We start from the raw sequence: 17,877 nt of genomic DNA, 5'->3' as shown, positions 1-17,877 counted from the left end.
CTATGGACTTGCTCCCACTAATGTAAACTCGTTTTGTTCTAGTCTTCACAGATTTTCTCCGGAATCTAATCTATCCGAGGCTCCTGGTTAAGATCCCTTACCTCAGTTTGGTCTTTAGAGATGGTAGTCACACAAGTACACTGCTCACAAAAATTAGAGGATAGGAGAAGGTGCAGATACTCCAGTACTTTCAGCCTTTGCATTTTCACCAATGAAATAAAAATTGGTTTTGCATCTCGTTTGCATAATTCAACAACTTTCTTTGACTTGTCCTTTGCTTTTCTGATGTTCTTGTTTAATAATAATAATAATAAAAATCAAATGCTTCTTTTTTTAATGGCTTCATATTCATTTTGAAATATCCCCTAATTTTGTGAGCAGTATGGTTCTTCAGTACATAAACCCAGAATTTCCCCCTCAAATATACATTTCAACCATCAGAACAACGATAAGATTTCTACGTTGCTATATTGTTTTGTTGTTTGTACAGAATACTCCTAGTGGCTGCCACAGTGGCTGCTCACAAATCTAAGTGTGAATTTCTGAACAGTCCCTTGTCTCATAATGGAGTACAGGGTTCTGAAGGAAGGACTCGGAGCGGGCTTCCTTTTCTTTTAGCAATAAACCTTTAATTTCCAACAATTCCTTCCTCCAGCTATCGCCTGACACTCATAAAAAAAAAAAAAAGAAAAGAAAAGAAACCAGTGTATTGCAGATAAAACAAAAACTTAAGGGAGTTTGGCAAAAATTGCAAGGCCATGAGTTAGAGTACTACTTTATAATTCCCCAAATTATAAACGTTGTGAAGCAAGCCAAAAAGAATACAACTCATTCCTTTTATATTTGGAAGGTTTCGAAAAGTATTTTTGAGATAAAGACCAAAGTATTTTCCCCTCTCCTTTCTTTCCAAGAAATAAAAGACGTGGGTGATTGGTATTACAGTACCTCAGTTAGTGTCTCTGTTCTCTTCCTAATATATCATGTGTCAAAACTTCTCTCTTTAGAATAACACAAGTGACCTTTCGGAGCCATCGGCTCTGGCTGACCTTTTGGTAGCCATAACAGTGGTAGAGAAACAATAAAGACACATCAGGCAGGGGTGGCTTCTTGCCATCGGGTATGCGGGGCATGAACTGTAGCACTGGTTGGGATCCGTGCCCCTCCACTGGCGAGGAAAAATTAACAAAAGGGCTCTCTATTATGAGAATCAGCGTCATGACCTTGAAGTGGCATTTGAGCATTTCAGTTAACATAAAGCTTACAGCAGTCTGCACTTTAGGGAAAGTGTCATTTTCAGACTACCCTTTCGTGAGTGATATAAATATCAACATTTTGAAAGCTGCACATATAGCTTAAAGTAAATTTATTAATGGAAAAAAAACAGTTTAAACACAAGAGTAGTGTGGCTTAATTTAGGAAAAAAATTAATAGAGAATAATAGTTTTTTTATTTGACTTCTTCCCATTAATTCAAATGTTAACATCGGCTTGTCATGGAGAAACAATTTCTTTTCAAAGGACTGGGAACCACTCACTGGCTGATGTTTGAAATCCTGTATCTATATGATTTAGCTGTAGGGCACCATGTGAACATTTATTATCTTTGCTGTCCGGAGTTTCTAATTTTGTTTATGTTTTTCATGAAGTGTGGAATCACAATTATGAATTTATATAAACCCGGGCTCCCTAGTTAAATAAGATGAAAGACTTGAGTTACTTCAAGACATTCCAGTGTGTGTAAATTGGGACTCCGGTTACAACGAAGCTCCCACTTCCAGTTCAGTTGTTTTTGGGGGGAGGGGAGGGTGATTTCATCAAAGCAAACTGGGTCTGTTTAAGAGAATTTGGCCTGCCCAGGGACAATGAGTCCAGCCCTTCAAATCAGGGTTCAATAGGGTCTTATTTGCATGACGCTATCTGTTCATTGATAACCACCTGTGATCACTTTCTCTTCGTTATTTTTTTCTGTAACCTTTTAATGTTGTTTTTTTTAATGGTCAGTTTTTTAAAGATACATAAGCAAGCTTAAAGTCTATAGCAACAAAATTTGGAAACTCTCTCAAGATAGTGGCATCGCTGTTCAATTCTCTCTTCGGAGTTTGTATTCAAAGGAGCTTTGGAAGCAATGTGTGCTAAACCACAGATATTTTCTTCATAGAATTAAAATTTGGATTTGAGTTCAGAGTAGCTTTTATTATAGTTTACCAATAACTCTTGGCTTCATTCATTGATTCAATGGGCATTCTGTTAAATGTCTACGGTGTGCCGGGCTCTCTCCTAAGCGTCCAGAAACAAAAATGAATATAACAAAGGCAATGTTCAGGAAGAACAGATCTTGGTGAATTGTGCTGCTTCTGCTCCCTCACCAGCTCAGCGACATCATGCTAACATGATTGTGGGTTTCACAAACACTGTGCGTCTAAGCCCATCATTTGTGGGAGGGTGTAAGGTGGGGGATAGGAAAGAAAACAGCGTAAGTGATATATTCAGTGGTGTTGAATAGAAACCACTTTAAAGGCATCGCTAGTCTTTCCTTTCAGAGGGCCTCTCCTTTGTCACCCCAAAGAGAAACCCCCTTCTTCTCTTCAGTTGTCTTCCTTTCGAGGCTTGGGTGAAGACCAAACCTCTTCCAAGAAGATGGCCTCTTCTCTAGTCCTTACTTAGCACGTGGAATGTTTCTAGGTTCTTATTGCTGGACCACTCATTTGGTATTAGGATATATTGTCATGAATTATCCATATTGATTTAGTGTTTCTCCTAAATTTGCAATCAGTATTTAAATACTGTAAAGAAGGATCCTAAGCTTCCCCAATGAGGTGCCTTAATTATATGGGGCCTCGAGGGAAGTGATGATATTTTTTCATTATATGTAGCCAAATACAGTACCTCATTTATTGCTGGCTAATAATAGATATTATTCTATTTAAATAAGTAACACATATACTTGATTGTAAGAGAGGATAAAGTAAGTATGGAAATCTTAGTGAGCCTTAAGTGACAAAAATAATGATAACTTTTACTTCTCAGGAATCATTTAAAGGATGACACAAAGAATCAAGTAATGTATTTCTGGATAGAAAGAAATTTTAAGTGGTGTCCAAATCAGAAAGTGTTTAATTCCTACAAAATTTAGGAAGGCTTAAGAAATCCATTGTGCTACAGTTGCAAAAACCTTCTAATCTGTTTTCTAAAGGGTAACTTTTTTTTTTAAGTAGAATTCTGAGACTTCCACCCTTCTGCTTAAAAAAGCATTTGGTGACCCTTTTGCATTCACTCTGAAGCTCAATCTCCGTAATAGCAGCTTATCCAAGGCTTCTCATGAGTGTCTCCTCAACAAATCTAGGTTTTTAAAGAAATTACATTTATCGAGATAACACACAGGATAATAATACTCTAGAAATTTTGGGTGTACTGCTTTGTCATATGACATCTGTAGACTCTACTATGTGCTTACCACCCAAAGTCTAGGTTTTATATTAATCTTTTTCTCATGGTCTTTGTAATATTTGATAGGCAAGTTGAATTACTGGCTCCTGTTGAGCAAGTCCCTCTCTTCCTCTGGGCCTTTGTAAGGGGTGCTTTCAATTGAAATAACCTTCTCTCTTTCTTTGGGTAAAGAATTCCTTAGGTCTCTTCTCTGATTCCTCATCCCTGCATCCCTATAAGAACTTGCCCAGTACTACTCAGCTACACAACTCCAGGGCTGTGGTCCTTGTTGTAGTCTGTTCAGATTGCAATGTGGGAAGCTACTGACTTAGAATAAAGTGTGAATGTCATAAAACTCTAAGACCTATCTGTGTCATAGTTTTAACCTACTGCATGCTTTCTATCTTTTCTACTAGTTTCTTTTCTTTTTTAAATTAAGTGAGAGGTAGAGAAGCAGAGAGACAGACTCCTGCATGTACCCCTACCAGGATCCACCAGGCAAGCCCCCTAGAGGGCGATGCTCTGTCCATCTGGGGCCGTGGCTCTATTGCTTGGCAACTGAGCTATTTTAGCTCTTGAGGCAAGGCCATGGAGCCATCCTCAGCACCCCGGGCCAACCTGCTTGAATGAGCCATGGCTGTGGGAGGGGGGGAAGGGAGGAGAGAAGGAGTGGGATAAGGAGAGGAAGAGAGAGAGAGAGAGAAAAAGAGAGAGAGGGAGAGAGGGAGAGAAAGAGAAAGAGAAGGGGATTGGGGAGAGGTGGAGAAGCAGATGGGCACTTCTCCTATGTGCCCTGACTGGGAATTAAACCTGGGACTTCCACACACTAGGCTGATGCTCTACCACTGAGCCAACCGGCCAGGGCTTTTTCTACAAGTTTTCACTCTCCATTTTTTGAGACCAGTGTTTCTAGAAGTAGGTCTCAGTATGCCAGGCATCAGAGTCCCTGGTGTGTTTGCAAGAACTGACGGCTGCCTGAACTGGCTCTCCCTAGTCAGACTTGCCTGTCCTGGGGTCTGGCATTTGTTTTTAAACAAGGTAAGAGATTTGTTGCCACCGATACTTTGATTACTGTTAGAGGTGATCTGAAACAGCTGGAGGGTGCCGAGTGTGTCCTAGTCACCTCTACACTTCAACACATTTTGGAATGCAGCAACATTTAATATTTTCAAGTGAATCTATATTCCCAAACATGGAAATGACCTTGTATCCTGCATCCTTGCTTTATTTACATATTAGTTATGGGAGGCTTTTTGTGAAGTTTTTGGAATTTTCTAAATATGATCATAATGTCTGAAAACAGAGTTTTATGTTTTCTTTCCAATCTGTATCATTTTCTTTACTTTTCTTACCATGTTGCATTAGCTTGGACTTCTGGTGTGGTGTTGAGTAGTGAGAGAGGGTACTTTTGCTTGGATCTCAATCTTAAGGAGAAAAAAAAATCTAGTCTCTCATCATTAGGTAGGGCGTTAACTGTAGGTTTTCTGTAGATGTTCCTTATCAAGTTGAAGGAGTTCCCTCCTATTTCCAGTTTGCTGAGTGTTTTTTAAAATTCTAAATGAGTGTTCAATTTTGTCAAATGCTTTTTTTTGCATCTATCAATATGATTATAAGACTTTTCTTGCTTAGCTTTCTGAGTGGGAGGGTTTCATTCATTTTTTTCAAATGCATCTGTTTTGCATTACTGAAATTTACTCCACTTGGTCATGGTGTAAAATTATTTTTACACATTGCTGAATTTAATTTGTTAATATATTGCTGAAGGTTTTCACATTCCTATTCATAAGGTACATTGATCTGTAGTTTTTCTTTCCCTTAATGTCTTCACTTGGCTGTGGTATTGGGGTAATATTGGTCTCATTGAAAGCCTCTACCCCTTTTCTCTGAAACAGATTGTAGAGAATTGGTATCATTAATCATGATATACAAAATGTTGCTTGAAACAATATGGATAGTTGGGGAAAACTAGAATACCTTAAATTATGTTTTATTCACATTATATAAAGGTTTATGCAGTTATTAAAACTTATGTTACCAAAGATGTCAAATGTTGAGTTAAAAAGTCATGATAAAGTTAGATGTACTGTGTAATTCAAGTTATATTATATAAAATAAACTATATTTATGTCTCTTGTATATATTTCTCAATATAATTTAAATGTGGGTAAAAAATATACCATATTTTGACTTTTGATTCTTTTTTTTTTTGTGGCAGAGACAGAGAGAGTCAGAGAGACGGACAAATAGGGACAGACAGACAGGAAGAGAGAGAGAGATGAGAAACATCAATTCTTCGTTGCGGCTCCTTGGTTGTTCATTGATTGATTCATTGATCAATGTTGTTCATTCATTGATATGTGCCTTGACTAGGGGGCTATAGTAGACTGAGTAACCCCTTGCTTGAGCCAGTGACCTTGGGTCCAAGCTGGTGAGCTTTGCTCAAACTAGATGAGCCTGCGCTCAAGCTGGCGACCTTGGGGTCTCGAACCTGGGTCCTCCACATCCCAATCCCATGCTCTATCCACTGCGCCACTGCCTGGTCACGCTGACTTTTGATTCTTAAATTCATGGTGTATAGTGTGAGTTAAATTAAAGCTCCAGTATGAAACCTATTTATTTCAATAATGATAACAATTATTAATTAATCAATACCTGCCATTCCATTCTCACTTCACTCATTGCCATATTCAGAGGTTCTGCTGCTGCTGATGTAATGATGTAACTGAACACAATGAAACAAGCCACTTTTCAGTCTGTCTCCTGAAACAGCATTTAAGATGTGGATTTCAGTAATGTGCAGCATGGCAAAGCAAGGCACTTTAAATAGCACACGCCCTTAGAGCAAAACGTAATTATATAATGAGGTAATTTTTATAGAGTTCCATGAGCTCCCTTTATAATTAAAAATGCATTTGTACACATCCCTGTAGTGACCAACTACAGGACAGAGGTAGTAAGGCAAAACTATTTTAGAAAAATAGACTGGAGAATTTATGGGAGCCTCTGAATGAAGTTCATCATTTTACCCATTACTCATAATGATCATGCAGAAACCAGAACAGGAAGAAAGCGGACTGACTACAAGACACATTAAACAAAGCACTAAACAAGCGAGGCTTGCAGACTACTGTATCTCCAAGCCATGCTCCCCTGTGGACCTGCCAGAAAAACACATAAAAGGCTGAGAAATGCTGATGATCTGAACTAAGAAACAAAATATCCCGCCTGGAGCAGTTTCCTCAAGTTATTTAAACGTTGCTACTCTTGCTTTAAAAGCAATTCACATCATGCTAACAGGGCTGAGGAAGCGGTTAGGTTGTGCGGCCCGTCATATTCACTTGGGAACAAGAGGTACAGGTGTTTTCAAGCAATTTCCCCAACTACCTATTTTTGTGTTCTTTTCTGAGGGCCAACGTCCTAACCGCATACTTTTTCAGAAGTTCAATAGCACTTGAGTGTTTGTGCCAAATATTTAGAACTTTGTTATATTTTGCTATTACATACTGTTTTCTTTAATTAAAGCAAGAAGTGTTTCCTATTTGAAATGAAGTTCCTCCAAGGAGAGGAACTGTGTGGTCCATATATTACATATATTTTGACCAGGACCCAGGACTTTTGCTGGGCAATGCTTAATAAATACATGATCTAATTTTGCTGATGTGAGTTGTTTTGTTTTTTTTTAAACTAAGAATCTTAGTTTAATTGCATTTCCCTCAGTAACTATGCATTCGAGCTACATCAGGTCATATAATCATATCTTACCTTTTCCTTGCTCATTCACTCCCTCACCCATCTACTCAACAATTGATATCCAAACTGGCTGTTTTTCTCCTTAGTCCAGGGCATGGAAAACTTTTTCTTTAGCGACACGGAAAGTAAATATTTGGGGCTTTGTGGGCTATTCTGTTTCTGACGCCATTACTCAACTTTGCCATCATACTGCGGGAGCAGCCAAGACAGTGCAGAAACGAGCTCAACTGTGGCTTGTTTCCAATAAAACTTTATTTTTGAAAACCAGCGAGGGCTGTATTTGGCCACTGGCCATAGAGGGCAGATTCCTGCACTAGTCCATCTCCCCCCCCCCCCTTACAAATCATCTATGTACGTATCCCAATAACCACAAGACAGAATTTTCAAGAGACCATATCCCTCCATTACTCATAAATCTTCAGAATTATTAACAACATTCTCAGCCTACTTTTTAAAAACTCAAGTCTGCTTTCTAAGATTTCTAAACATCTGCCACTATGACTGAACTAAACGTGTTGGCTACCCAGAGTCCATAAGACACCTTGAGCCTTCTTGGCACATTGTATTTGTACACCCATTTTATTGTTAGGAAACGGCCCTTTGGCTTAATTTCTCATGAACTACTTCCCTTCCCAAACTTTCCCAAACTGCCCTCTCTTTGATCGCCCTGGCAGGATGCTGTCTGAGCGATGGTTATTTATATACTTTATGTCACCATCTCCCATTTTCTCTCTGTTAACACCTCATTTTGTATTAAGCATAATTGTTATTTAAACTCTCTTCCATTTTGTTTAAGGTGTACACTATTTATGATTAATTAGAATATAATTTATTAAAGAAAACTGTTTCACACTTATGGATTGTCCTAACTCCATCTGCATAGTCATCAACCGAGAGTACACAGTAAGCTCTCCTCTGATACATAGAGCTGGTCCTTGACACCAGATAGGGCATGATGTGGGTCACCCACTGTACTTTATATGGAGGAGTGGCCAACAGTGGTCTCTTCATTGCTGAGATGCTTTCTTTGATAACGACCTTCCTGCTTAGATGGAAAACAAGCTGGCACAAGAATGAAGGGGTGACTTCAGTGGAAATGGTTACACTGAATGTGAAGTGAAAACAAGATGCAAATATTAGCACTACCCAAAGTCTGAATGTCACTAAAGAATTTCCCAACAGGTTAAAAAAAATAATAGATCTTGAGACAAATGTGCCGGTAGGGAAGAAAGAGGCCTCCCTCAAAGAGGCTGTGGGTTAGGCTGCACTGAGGACCAAATCCCAGGTGTACAACCTGGTCACCTCTTTTATTTCTGTGAATCACTTCCTCTCTGGTGTGATGGTTACAGTTAGTGTCATAAAAGAAAATATGACACTCTTCTCATTTGGATGTCACCAGGCAGATGGATAATTTTTCAGATTTGGTTTTATCAATTGTGACATATTAGTAAGAAACACTCTAAGCACTTAACTGTCAAATAAGTTGACACAACTTTATATATTTGCTATTTTGAAACTCTCAACAGATGCGTAAAAACTTGTCTTTAAACACAGGAGGTAATTTGTGATGGGGATTAATTACTTCATATTCTCTGAGCCATTACTTGCTGCATGATCATATATTTGCTTATATTTTTACTTATGAACTGCTATTGCTGTTTTATTATTAATCAACTTTTCCACAACAGACAGTAGATATACATTTCTATTTGACCGGGTGCTTGCTACATTGTATAATTGCTCTCAATAGTGCATCTGTCAAAGTTTCTCAAGATGACAGTGTAAATTGCAAATGATGTTTGATAAGAACTTTTTTCTTCCTCCAAGAAAATGAAATTTCGGCAGGACAAATACATAATTTTATATAAAATGAGTATTTTTATATTTATTGATTTTAGAGAGAGAGGAAGGGAGAGAGAGAAACATCAACTTGCTTTTCATTCATTGGTTGATTCTTGTACATGCCCTGACAGGGAACAGAAGCTCCAACCTTGACATAGTAGGCTGATGCTCTAACCAACTGAGCTACCTGGTCAGGGTTAAAATGAATACATTTAGTAGCTTTATATATTTTGCAAACTCACATAAAGCCTATTAGCTACTGCATATGTAAATTACAGTTTCACAATTTTCATCACAATTCTTACTCAGGTTTTAATAAAATTTGACCTAGTTACCAAGTGTTTATCAGTCAATCTTTATGAGCTTGTAAAATATGACTAAAAATAACAGTGTACAAGTAAAAATGTATACAATAGCTATTTTTCACTGGATAACATTTTTTTCCTTGAAAGGGAAAATATAACAATTTTCCATTTTATGACTATTTTTCTATACTTTTTATTTTAGTGTGTATAATTAGAATGTAGAAGAAAAAAGGTTTTTTAAATAATTGTTTCAGCAATGATTAATACAGCAACTCTTGAAGACATTTTAAGTTTTCTGTAAATTATCAGTATATTGCTTCAGTCTCTAATCAGTTTATAAAACTGTCACTGTAAATGAGATCTTTGGGAAAAACCTTAAACTGATATTTAATTTTATGTGTTAACTTGATTGGGGCATGGTGTTCCCAGATATTTGGTTACATATCCTGGGCGTGCCCATAAATTGGTAGACTGAGTAGAGCACAGTGTTCTCCTCAGTGTGGGTGGGTCTCTTCCAGTCACTGAAGCACTGAATAGAACAAAGGAGCTGATGAAAAGAGAACATGCTGTCTGTCTGGCTGTCTTAGAGCTAGGACATGGGTCCTTACCTGCCTTTGGATTCAGATGTGGATCAGAACTTACACCATCAGCTCTCCCGTTTCTCAGACCCCTGGATTCAGATGGAACTGTTGGCTTTCCTGAATCTTTAGTTTGCCGACTCTAGATCTTGGAACATTTCATCGTCTATAATCGTCTGACAATTTAAAAGAGTAAATTCCTTTATCATAAGGTCTATCTATCTATATCTATCTGTCTATCTATCTATCTATCTATCTATCTATCTATCTATCTATCTATCATCTATCTATCTATCTATCTCTCTATATTCTATTGATGCTGTTTCTCTGGAGAACCCTAATATATTAGACTTGGCTTAGCCAATCTCCTTGTCTAAGACCCCTCCCCCCCTCCAGGGTCTTCCTACAGGCTCTTTGGTTCTTGTCTTACAAGTTTCTCAAGTTGTCTCCCTCTTTGCACATAAACACTTTTTCTTCAAATATTTAGCTAAGAGATAGGGATGCTACCATTTCCTCTTGCCTAGTGAAGCCCTGATTTTAGCAATGACTCAGTGGATTTCATTAGACTTACACATGCACATGAAAAGAGACAGAAGTTGAATTTGGCTTAATCTGCATTACCATCTCCCAGTATATTTCTAGAAGTAAAATCTATTTTCAAAGAACAAACAGAAGCAGAGAAATGCACAGTAATGATTTCCTTACAGATAAGTTCATTCATTCTTTCTGATAAGTGAAGTTAAAATAAATAATAAACTCATTACTTTGTATGATCATTAAATTAGAAGACATCATTTTGGAATTCTTGTGTCTATACTCAAAATTGGATGTGGGACTACTATTCTCCCCCAATCACAAGCCTATTTTAATGTCTATAAATCTTTTTGTAGGAGAAAAAATTTCTCTATGTAAGTTATGGGTTTTAGAAATACTCATACATGACCCTGAATGTCTCTTTATAAAAAAACATCAAAATAATTGCTCAAATAGGTCAGCACAGACATGACTTCAGGGCATAAATAATGACCTAAACAAAAGATATCAAGGAAAATGACAGTATCAGATATTAGTAACCAGTGCACGAAAAAGGGACCCTCATTCACTGCTGGTGAGAATGTGAACTGGTAGAGCCACTATGGAAAACAGTATAGAGGTTCCTTAAAAAAAGTAAGAATACAATTACCTTATGACCCCACAACTCCTCTTCTGAGTTATCTACCTTAATATTTTGAAACAGTTATTTGCAAAAACATATACACCTCTATGTTCATTGCAGCAATATTCACAGTGGCCAACACATGGAAATAACCAAAGTGTCCTCCAATATATAGATACTTGGGTAAAAAAGATGTGGTACAGGCCCTGGCCGGTTGTCTCAGGGGTAGAGCGTTGGCCCCACGTGTGGATATCCCGGGTTCAATTCTCGGTCAGGGCACACAGGAGAAACACCCATCTGCGTCTCTACTCCTCCTCCTCTCGCTTCTCTCTCTCTCTCCCCCCTCCTGCAGCCATGACTTGAGTGCAGATGAAGGAGACTGATTCTGAGTGTCTTTAGACAGGTTGGGAAGAAAGGCTTATTTATGAATGCCTAACATAATTACGGCCAATGGGGTAAGAAACTTAGCAGGGGTGTCAGATGTCTTCACAAAAGGTAGAACAGACTGAGATTGTAGCAGAAACCATATCACAAATAAGTAAATAAATAAATAAATAAAATTGAGGACATTGTCTACCTGTCTGTTTTGAAACAATTTGGATCTAAGAAGTCCAGATCAAACTTCATGGTGACTAAATACAGCCCTAAATAGCTTACATTTCTATTTAGAGAACAGAGGCCAATTTTGTTCTAAATCCCCCATGAGGAAGCAAAGCACCAGGCTGATAGAGGGACTTGAATAAATTATTATTGGTCCCAGTGTTTAGTGCTCTGTGATCTCATCTTAACTTGATGACATCTGCAAATACCCTATCTCGAACTAAGGTCACATTGCACAGGGACCAGTGGTTAGGACTGGAACTTATCTTTTGGGGAACACAATTCAACCCCAAATAGGCAGGGAGGTGGAAAACCAGTGGGAAGTGTTTTGACTAAGGGGGTAAACTAAGACTCAGCTCAGCAGATGGTTGCCATCTGGGTTTGCTGGCCAGCACGGCCGCGTGTGAACTGTGGGTTTCCAGCTTGCATGCTCTGCTTTCACGAACGGATTTGCCTCAAGGATGGTGGTTTGTTACCAGAGATTGATAGAGAGACCAGTTGGGAACACAGAGCGTCTAGTTTTACATAGTTTTAGAAAACAGTAAATACTTCCTCTGATGTAGTAGAAGAAATGTTCTGGAGAATATCAAGGCTGGCAGAAATACTGTAATGTTGGAGAATATCAAAGAGTCCTATTATAAACATTTGGAGACATCATTAAAACTATATCTAAGAGACACAATGAGCACAGATTCATATATAATGTAGCATTATGATAGTTTTCTTAGCGAGTTCCAACTTACATCTGCTTTAATCCATAGTTATTGAATTTATTTCCTTCCCTGTACGCACATTTGTGAACTGACAAGGTGGGCTTCGTGCAGCCAGTCTTGTTTGAGCAATCTCCAAGAGCCTGGGATGGGCCTGCAGCCTGCTTGAATGTGGGGTCTCCAGGGTGGTGTCTTCCATGTGGCCCATGATAAAAACTGCATTTCAGTAGTCCTCAGTGTGAAAAATCCTATCCTGCCAGGTTCTTCTTTACCTACAGCTCGAAGAGATTACCCAAGTGTAAGAATGTATTTTCCATTGGTAGTGAAATCTAGGGATATCATAAATGAAATCATATTTTATGTCTGAGGTCACCCCAGGAGGTAAATGAGCAAGATCTGGCCCTCTATATCTACACATTTTATTTACAAAATATTGAAGTGGTGAGAACAGATCCACATTCATTTTTCAAAGCCAGTGTGACTAGTAAAGGGTCGCATGAGAGATACCTTTATGGTAGTAGCGTTGTCCTGCATCTTGTTTGCGGTGGTGGTTACTGGAAGTTGTGCATCTGATGAATGTCATCAATCTGCACATCTCTGGGTTCCAATGTCGGTTTTCTGGTTTTGATAGTGCACTGTAGTTATACGAGGTTAAACCGTCAGGAGACATATGAGGAAGTGTACGTAGAATTTCCTATACTATGTGTGCATGTCCAGTGAACGTTACTATTTAAAAATAAAAATTTTAGGGAAAAAAATCATCGAATTTAATGTGCTTTTCATCTAAAGTTTGGTGCATTAAATTTCCCAGTAGTGTGTACTTTTGGGTGCAGTGGAATATCATGACACCTCTATGAAGTAGGATCAAAGCAATTCACCAAAACATCTGACAGTACCTGATTGATTGATGGTAAATGAATACTGAAGTTCTAAGTTTTCTTAAATAGTATATAACACAAAAGAAGTGAAAAAGAATGGTGGGAATTTGTGAAATAGAAATTAGTGGGCAAGTTTTTTCTGGACAATATATGATGTACTCAGTTTTTCTTGTTAACCTTTGACATGATATATTCTCTTATCAGAGTATTAGCCAATTGAACTGTCACTCTCCTTTGAGGACTGGGTGCTCCTCAAACAAGTCTTCCTCATTTGTCTATATCTTCTTAAATGACAGGCATAAAAAATGCTATCATTTGTTGTCTGTTGTTGATATTACCTACCTTAAAGTGTATTATCTCATTATTTCAATTAAACTCAGAACAACTCTAAGCTGTAAAAACTATAACTACACAAATATGAAAATTTTTGTTGAAAGAAAATGAAAGGAATTAAAAAGACTTATATGGCAAACAAGAGATTTTTTTTTGCATGCAAAAGGCAATTTTATGCCAACAATCTAGAGAAAGAGTAAAAGGGTGCATAATCACCTTGAACATGAATGGGCTGTTCACTCTAGAGTTGGTTAATCTTCAGTATGTCTGATACATCCATACGTTCTTACGAATAGAACACATGCCTGTGCAGTCACAATAATTAAAAAAAATACATTTTAATACTGTAACATATTAATGATATAACATCAAAATGTTTCTGAGGTAGAATATTATGATGCCATCCATCATTTTGTGTTCGGAAATTTTAAGAGTGCTATGTGCAATTTAGATAGAGCATTTTAAACAGGTGTTGGACTGGCAATCCTTTAAGAATAGAAAATGGGAAAAAATAGGAAAAACTGTGGGAAGGAAAGAAGGAGGCGGAGCTCTGCGGTTCATGGAGGTGCAAGAAAGTGTGAGTCTGCCAGGAAATGCAGAAACAACCTCACCAGGGAGGCCACGACATGGAGCCTCCAGACAGAACTTTTGAACAGGACACCTCCGGAGATCTGGCCGAGTTAGGAGCTCGAAACTTGGCCTTTTTGCCTTTTTTTGGGCCAAGCACTGCCATCAGATAATTTCTTGAGTTTTCTTTCAGACTTATGATTCTTAAAAAAATATATATGGGCTGAACTGAGGTTTTAAAACATATATACCATTACCTTAATTAAAATAGAAAAATCCAAGCATATCTCTAGCAATTGTCATGTTTGACTTCGTCTCTTTCATAATCTTAATTCTCTTTTTAATTAAAAAATTATTGCAGTGATCTGTTTTAAGATAGCTGAAGCATGGTCTTAGTCAGCATACTGATCCTGAACTTGTTAGGGGAGTCAGAGTCCAAAGACAGAGAAGACCATGCAGCACAATTTCCCTTCAGTTGCCAGGGAAAGTGTTATCCGAGAACACTGAGTGAGAAGGACATCACCCCTCCATCCTTGTCCAGAGGTACTGGTGGCCACACACTTGACTGAAAAGAAGTCCCAGGCTAAAGAGTCTTGCTCCTCAAGTGTGGGAAGCTTTGTACTCACTTACTGAGGATTCTGTTTAATTTGGTGTTTAGACCATTCATTTTGTCAAATTTTTAAAGTGTCCTCTGTATGGTAAATATAAGCTTAGCGTGTAAGAAAGTTTTGGTGCCTGACCTGTGGTGGCGCAGTGGATAAAGCGTTGACCTGGAAATGCTGAGGTCGCCGGTTTGAAACCTGGGCTTGCCTGGTCAAGGCACATATGGGAGTTGATGCTTCCAGCTCCTCCCCCCTTCTCTCTCTCCTCTCTCTCCCTTTCTGTCTCTCTCTCCTCTCTAAAAATGAATAAATGAAATAAAAATTAAAAAAAAATGTTTACTTTAAAAAAAAAAAAAAAAGTTTTGGCATGGTGGTTGTGAAAAGCATGACCAAGTACAATCCTACTACCACAAATAAAAAACGTATCGTGAGAAATAGATGGAAATAGTTATTTTATTCAGTCTCCTAGAGTCTAGAATTCTAAAGGAATTTGTAATTTTTCTAATGGAGTATTGTAAATGTCATTAAAGAAACAAGGTGAGTGGTATTAGACTACAGGCCAAAGACTGTGGGATGTTGGACAGAGTGCAGATTGAAAGTCAGGCGGACCAGAGTCACATTTCAGATCTGCCTGTATTAATGGACAAGTCACGTGATCTCTGTGTCTTATTTTCCCCACTGATAGACTGGAAATAATACCCATCTCTGATTAAATGCATTGTTAACTCTGACAAAGAATGAATTTTGCTTTTATTGGATAAAGAGGGAGGTTTTAAAGCTTGTGCTTATGTTATCACTTTTCCTCCTTTAAAATGTGAATGGTTTTATTACAACAAAAACACAAACAAAAAAATGAAGTAGGAGGTCTTCCTGAAAATGGCCTCAGGCATGCTTCATTGGCATTGGTTATCCTTGGTGTACCAATCACAGATTTTTCTGAGTCTGGCGCTGCTCAGTGGCTAAGCTCAGCACCGCGAGCCCTCACGTGGACCTGTATTTACACACAGATTCGCTCACCTCTCCACGTAATTATTTCCTAACAAAGCCTTGTTCGTATGTTTCATGCAAATTGGTTTGGAGTGTTGCTTAGACAATCTTATTATAGTTAGGAATAAAAACTTCCATCAAGAAATTGTACAAAAGAAAATGGAGACACCAGCTGGCTAAATCTATCATACGTGGGTGGTGGTGGGGGGGGAACGAACACTTTTAATTAGCTGAGTGAAAGCAGTTTGCTGAGCATGGAAGCCTAGCCCGAGTCATATTAAAATGTGCCTAATTTTCTGTGAAAAAGTCCCATCTGAACAGGCCTGACCACAGTCAATCATACTAAAAGCCACTGGTGCTTAATTTGATTTACCAATATAAAATGCAAATTAGGTTATTAAGTGGAGAGCCAGACTGAGTAGGGCCCCTTTCTAGCCATCAAGTTAAATGCAAGCAGACAGCAGACTGGCTGTGTGAAGAAAATTGTAGCATATTCGTTTGATTAGTGCTACAAAAATTTAATTAGCTCGGCTAATTACTTGACAAATTGCTCTACATGAGAGAAAAGGCAGAGGAGCTGTTTTTTTTTTTTTCCTTCTTTTTCATTGCAAATATCTTGTGTATATTTTAGCCCAAATGCTATCTGCCAATTTGCAAAAGCATTATTAAATGAATAGAAGATGGTCCCCAACAATAGCAAATTGTATAAGGCATATAATTAGACGAGACCCAAACTGTACCCATATGTCCATATCCTCTCGTGACTAAAAATATTTAACACAGTAACTCTATGTAACTACTGTCAAAACAGATGATTACAATGAAGTCGGTTATTCTCAAGAAAGAAAATATTGTGCCTGATATAGCAAGGAGAAATTTGTGAAATTCCTGCCTCCCTGAGGAGTTTGTTAACCATTAGATGACGTGATAGTGACAGGTTGAGGTCTGTTGTCAAAGAATGAACCCATCGGCCAAAACATGGCTGACCGAGGCCAGGGCTAGGGAGAGTGAAGAAAATTGTCTCCTGGTGAGACATTCAAAACATAAGACTGAAATAAATAATGAAATAGATCCCAGTTAGAGTCTACAACATTTTATAAAACGAGTTTCATTTTTTTGAAATGCTATCTGTTTAGTCTTTGTTTTTTCCTCTATCGTTCTCCCATCTCTACCCAAGACAGAGCTGACTTCCAACACTCACTTTGGAGAAAAGCTTGCAAGTCGTGTGACCACAAATGAAAGGAAATTTTCAGCCCATATCAGTATGTTATTGAGAGACTTAGGACAGTCTTGAGCAGAGGAAAGAGTGGGTTTTTCCTAGAGAAAGTGTATGTTTATACCAATCTTCAACAGAACAAGAAAGGGCAGTTCATATAATCACAGCATTATCTGGAGAATTCGCAATTTTTTTTTTTTTGGATCCTTTATTTTTGTTGATTTTCTATCAGGACTTGAGAGCCTGTTCTAACTCAAGCACTGTGATTTTACACATAGATAACTAGTTTGCCTGTTGAAGTGGAAAAAATAAGTATCATATTTTATAAACATAAAGCTTAACAGTTGGCAATTAGACACTGTACTTAATTGGTTGTAACGTGACATTTTAGGAAAGTAAATTATAAGAAATATTGGTGAAGAATCATGTACGCAGGCTGTTCCTTAGTTTTTTTGTAATTAGCATCTTGTAACTTAAGCTTAGAACACAAATCTCAGTGTACTGCCTACTACAGGTGTAGTCAAATCATTATTTTAGGTAAGATGCTTATCATTAGTGTGACTTTAATATATTGATATCACATTTACTCTTTTTAGATTTGCAACCATCACCAAAGGGAGTGGAGTACATCGATTTCCTGTAACACTTGGATTACATAGTCAATTTCACTAATACAATAAAGTTCAGGGACAAAGTTGTGGCCTCTTAAGCATGCATTTGGCCATGAATTGCTGACATTCCATTTAAAAGCCGTGAGAGCGTCCCCAGGACTCCACCTTCATATGCAGAAGCAGGTGTGGCAAACGCACTAAGCTAGAAAGCATAATGTGCAGGTAGCAAAGCAATTCTTATTTTTTTACTGTAAGAAAACTATATCAGCCCTATGATTTTTTTTTTCCTTAGCGGATGGACTGATTTTCTTTCCTCT

At 38.0% G+C, this 17,877-nt stretch overlaps 1 long non-coding RNA gene across 2 annotated transcripts; it reads right to left on the bottom strand.

The window, feature by feature from the left end:
- Positions 1-11,818: 11,818 nt before the first annotated feature.
- On the bottom strand, positions 11,819-13,878 carry LOC136389066 (uncharacterized). Of its 2 annotated transcripts, none has more exons than XR_010748253.1 (3): positions 13,794-13,878; positions 12,874-13,001; positions 11,819-12,644 (listed from the first exon to the last, which is right to left on the bottom strand). It is a non-coding gene; the product is annotated as an uncharacterized lncRNA (long non-coding RNA). The 2 variants fall into 2 exon arrangements; XR_010748252.1 differs by having other exon boundaries at positions 11,819-12,638.
- Positions 13,879-17,877: the final 3,999 nt, after the last annotated feature.

The sequence above is a fragment of the Saccopteryx leptura genome, chromosome 1 (assembly GCF_036850995.1).
Source record: "Saccopteryx leptura isolate mSacLep1 chromosome 1, mSacLep1_pri_phased_curated, whole genome shotgun sequence".
Lineage (NCBI taxonomy): Eukaryota > Metazoa > Chordata > Mammalia > Chiroptera > Emballonuridae > Saccopteryx > Saccopteryx leptura.
The sequence above is the reverse complement of the archived record's forward strand: the minus strand, read 5'-3'. Positions and strand labels throughout refer to the sequence as shown.